This window comes from Euprymna scolopes, chromosome 28 (assembly GCF_053919585.1).
Source record: "Euprymna scolopes isolate OS-2025 chromosome 28, ASM5391958v1, whole genome shotgun sequence".
NCBI classification, from domain to species: Eukaryota; Metazoa; Mollusca; class Cephalopoda; order Sepiida; family Sepiolidae; genus Euprymna; species Euprymna scolopes.
Window position 1 is genome coordinate 73781934 of NC_136509.1, and position 6000 is coordinate 73787933.

The window sequence follows — 6000 nt, forward strand, 5'->3', positions numbered from 1 at the left end:
GACAATATATTTAAATTTTCATGTAGACAATATATTTAAATTTTCATGTAGACAATATATTTGAATTTTCATGTAAACAATATTTTAAAATTTTCATGTAGACCATACATTTAAATTTTCATGTAGACAATATATTTAAATTTTCATGTAGACAGTATATTTTAATGTAGACAGTATATTTTAATGTATTCATGTAGACAATATTTACAAAATTTTCTTGTAGACAATATATTTAAATTTTCATGTAGACAATATTTTTAAATTTTCATGTAGACAATATTTTAAAATTTTTATGTAGACAATATATTTAAATTTTCATGTAGACAATATATTTAAATTTTCATGTAGAAAATATATTTAAATTTTCATGTAGACAATATTTTAAAATTTTCATGTAGACAATATATTTAAATTTTAATGTAGACAATATATTTAAATTTTCATGAAGACAATATATTAAAATTTTCATGTAGACAATATATTTAAATTTTCATGTAGACTATATATTTACATTTTCATGTAGACAATATATTTAAATTTTCATGTAGACAATATATTTAATTTTTAATGTAGACAATATATTTAAATTTTCATGAAGACAATATATTTAAATTTTCATGTGGATAATATATTTAAATTTTCATGTAGACAATATTTTAAAATTTTCATGTTGACAATATATTTAAATTTTCATGTAGACAATATATTTAAATTTTCATCTAGACAATATATTTAAATTTTCATGTAGACAATATATTTAAATTTTCATGTAGACAATATATTTAAATTTTCATGTAGACAATATATTTAAATTTTCATGTAGACAATATATTTAAATTTTCATGTAGACAATATATTTAAATTTTCATGTAGACAATATTTCAAAATTTTCATGTAGACAATATATTTAAATTTTCATGTAGACAATATATTTTAATTTTCATATAGACAATATATTTAAATTTTCATCTAGACAATATTTTAAAATTTTCATGTAGACAATATATTTAAATTTTCATGTAGACAATATTTTTAAATTTTCATATAGACAATATATTTAAATTTTCATATAGACAATATTTTTAAATTTTCATATAGACAATATATTTAAATTTTCATATAGACAATATATTTAAATTTTCATGTAGACAATATATTTAAATTTTCATGTAGACAATATATTTAAATTTTCATCTAGACAATATTTTAAAATTTTCATGTAGACAATATATTTAAATTTTCATGTAGACAATATTTTTAAATTTTCATGTAGAGAATATATTTAATTTTTTATGTAGGCACTATATTTAAATTTTCATGTAGGCACTATATTTAAATTTTCATGTAGACAATATATTTACATTTTCATGTAGACAATATATTTTAATTTTCATGTAGACAATATTTTAAAATTTTCATGTAGACAATATATTTAAATTTTCATGTAGACAATATTTAAAAATTTTCATGTAGACAATAACAGGTCAACAAGTATCTACGAAACAGCCCTAAAAAATAGTGGATACAAAAATATCGATATCAAATATAAGCAACAAAACACCAACAACTATAATAAAATTAAAAATAGAAGAAAAAGAACTATAATTTGGTATACGGCCTCATACAATCAAATGTTAAAAACAAAACTTGTCAAGAAATTTCTAGATCTTATACAAAAACACTTTCCCGCAACCAACCCCTTACACAAAATCTTCAATAAAAATACCTTAAAGCTATCCTACAGTTGTTGCGAAAATTTAGAGATGATAATTAAAGCACATAATAACAAAATACTAAATAAAAACAATATAAACAACAACAAAATAAACAATAAAAAATAGACACCATGACAAAAATAAAACCAACACTAGTAGAAATAATAATAATAATAATAATAATAATAATAATAATAATAATAATAATAATAATAATAAACCAACCCCGGACAAGAACAATCATACCATAAATAAAAATACTAATAACGAACAAGATAAATGCAACTGTAGACACCGCACACTTTGCCCAGTTCAAAATAAATGTCTAACAAAAATCGGAGTTTATCAAGCAACAATATTTACGAAAAAACCCCGAATAACAAGAAATATTACGTAGGCATGACTTCCTTACATTTCAAAACCCGATACTATGACCACAAAAGTACATTCAAAAATAAAAAACACCGTATAAAAACAACACTAGCGAATAAATACTGAGAACTCAAAGAAAGCGGACATTCGCCGGTAGTCGAATGGAAAATAATAAGACAAGCTACAACATGTAGGCATTTAGACGATCCATGTAAATTATGCCTTCATGAAAAATTTGCTATCCTGTACTTTAAAGAACCCCAAAATCTATTAAACTGTAGAAGAGAAATAGCAAACTGCGTTCACAAAATAAAACTTACTCTCGGATAGCGATACAAAATAGCTTTAAAACTAACAAAAACAATAGAAAATAAACAAATAAATAAATTTAATAAGCTTGAATATACATAATCTATCACACGTATATGTATGTATATATATGTATATATATGTGCATATATGTATGTACACATATGTACATTTATATATATATAAAAGGAGGAAAACGTCTACCTTAAACCACTAACCTAGTTCTAAAACAGACCCTTTGTTAGATAAAATGCATGCCCATTGGCTGATAGGCAGGGGCGCGGTGGATACTAGAAAGCTGATTGGCTGACTAAAATCCTCAACAGAAGAGGACCATATAAAAACGAGAAACGACCACAGAATTCGCGCATAAGCCTGACGAATCCTAGAATGGATGAAAGGCCGAATATTCAGTGTAGCTTAATCGCTTATATTTTTTATAAGTTATATATATATATATATATATATATATATATATATATATATAATAAAATATAAAGCTGAATGTCTGTATGCGTGTGTCTTGTAACGAATAGGCTCCTATATGGTTGACTAGTTTTAAAAAATGATTTCATATAATGATAGGAGAGGTATCGAGACACAGAAATGGGTATGTTTGATCTGGCAGAACGGTGGTTCATCGCGTCTGGTCCACAAAGTATGGAAATTAAAAATTTAAAAATTAAAAAAAAAACGTTTACAAGTGTTTTTGATATAGATGTACATAAGAATAGTTTTAAAGTATGTTTTAAATTAAATAGGGATGCTATAATAAAATTGTGGCGTCTGCGTTCGCGCCTGGCCTCCATGGAATGGATTAGGGACAAACTTTAATAAAGACTTTTCATATCTATCTGCGTAAGTATACTTTGATAATGATGTTTCAGTTTGAAGAAATATGGTATAATAAAATTATGGGGTGTTCATTCGCACCTGACCTCCATAGAATGGAAATATGTCACAAAGTTTAACACAGAATATTGTGATAAGTGTTTCAATGTGAACTGGTACGGTATAATAAATTATTAGGTTTATCTATTTTATTTTTACTTTCATCATATTTTGCTTTGTTTTTGATACCCCTAAATTCGAAGCTATCTCTTTACAACCCTTCCTTTTCATAACCTATCATACTTTCATAAATCAGAGTCCATTTTCTGTAGGCTGTTTTTGAACCCAGTCAACGACGGGCACTTTTGCTAGGACTCTGATTGAAAAAACAAAGCAAAATATGATGAAAGTAAAAATAAAATAGATAAACCCCATACTTTATTATATCGTACCTGTTCACACTGAAACACTTATCACAATATTCTGTGTTAAACTTTGTATATTTATATATATATATATATATATATATATATATATATATATATATATATAAATTAAGCTACACAGAATATTCCGCGTTTCATTCTCGTGAGCATTTGTCAGGCTTAGGCGAAGAGTTTTGGTTACCGCGCAAAAATTTACGCATAAAATTATAGTTTCGTATATTAATGTATGTGATTAAATAAAGAAGTCATATATATATATATATACACATATATATATATATATATATATATATATACACATATATATATATTTATATATATATATATATATATATATATATATATTACACAGTGATCACCATTTATCAAGGCCCGGAAGCCACTCAGGGATAAGGGTTATTGCAAGTACATTACGTTAGTGTGGAGATTTGATGAAGTGTTTACTTAAGGGGGCGGTTCATTAGGAATTTGTTAACGTTGGACTTGAACACATCCAAGTTGTAGTCCGGTGGGAAGCAGGCAGACGGAACAGAGTTACACAGGCGTGCAGTTCTAAGAAAGAAGCTTTGTTTATGGAATCCGCGTTTTGATTTAGGCACAGATAAAGAGTGGGGGAAATTTTTCACAGTGGATTCAGCTAGACGGGTGTTTTTCGTGAAAGATTGGCGAGGGGGGGGGGACCAGAGATTGGAGTTCAGACGAGCACCTGCCATGGATATAACGATAAAACAAGGATAGGCTCGCACCGTCTCGTCTGTGGGAGAGAGGTTGCAGGGTAGAGAAAAAGGCATCCCCCACTAAGCCACGAAGTCTATTTTGTACTATGGCTCTCGTCTTCAGGAGGCCTCAAGTTTTGACAAGCTTCTGGGCTTGACCATTACTCCTGATCTTAAATGGAACACGTATATCAAATCTGTTGCCAAGGCCGCTGGAAAAATGGTCGGATCTTTCTATCGATCCAGTAGATATCTCACTGCTGATGCTATTCTCTACCTATATAAGAGCCAGGTACGTCCAAGGATGGAATACTGTTGCCACATCTGGGCAGGAGCTGCTAGAAAGGACTTGTCCTGCCTTGATAGAGTTCAAAATAGACTTCGTAGCCTCGTAGGAGATGTCCTTTTCTCCTCCTTGCAACCTCTATCTCACAGAAGAGATGTTGCGAGTTTGTCTCTGATGTATCGTTATTTTCATGGAAAGTGTTCAACTGAGCTTCAATCTATGGTCCCCCCTCGCCAAACTTTCACAAGAAACACTCGTCTAGCTGTAAACACTATCAATAATTTCCCCCACTCTTTATCTGTGCCTAAACCTAAACGTAGATTCCATGAACAAAGCTTCTTTCTTAGAACTGCACGCCTGTGGAATTGTCTTCCGTTTTCCTGCTTTCCGGCTGACTACAATATGGTTGTGTTCAAGTCTAAAGTAAATAAGTTCTTGATGAGCCGTTCCATATAAGTTATTAAATTTACCAGATTTTCATTACTAATGATTACTATATTGACAAATTTCTACTGTACACTCTTTAACCCTTATCCTTGAGTGGCCTCTGGGCCTTGATAATGTGGTGATACCTTTGTAAAAAAAAAAAAAAATGTCAAGGCAGGATAGGCTGTTTTTAGCAGCTCCTGCTCAGATATGGCAACAGTATTCCATCCTTGGATGTACTTGGCTTTTATATAGATAGAGAATTGCATCAGTAGTGAGATATCTTCTGGAGCGGTAGAAGGATTCCACCATCTTTCCAGCGACCTTGGCAACAGACTTGATGTACGTGTTCCATTTCAGATCAGGAGTAAAGGTCAAACCCAGAAGCTTGGCAAAACACGGGGCCTCACCCAGACGAGAGCCATCCATCACAATTTATGCCAGATGGGGATCAGAGCGTTGATGATGTAAGGATAGGAGTTTGGTTTTGGATGCATTAAAGGTAACCAGCCACATCTTCCACCACTGAACCACGCGCTCGAGATCAGAGGAGAGCGAATCAGAGAGAACTTTGTCATTTACAGCCTTTGATGCGTTGCAGTAGATGGTCGTGTCATCAGCATAGATGTCAACGAATGATTTAAGTATGTGTTTAGGGAGGTCATTTATGTAGATCAGGAAGAGAGTTGGGCCCAGGATTGACCCCTGAGGGACTCCAGCATTTATATTGCAGGCCTCCGATTTTTGTCCATCTACCACTACTCTTATGAGCCTATCAGAAAGAAATGATTTAATGATTGAGAAAACATTTCCAGTCATACCGTCGCTGGAAATCTTGTGAAGTAGACCTTTATGCCATACCCTGTCGAAGGCCTTTGATATGTCAAGAGCAATTGCCC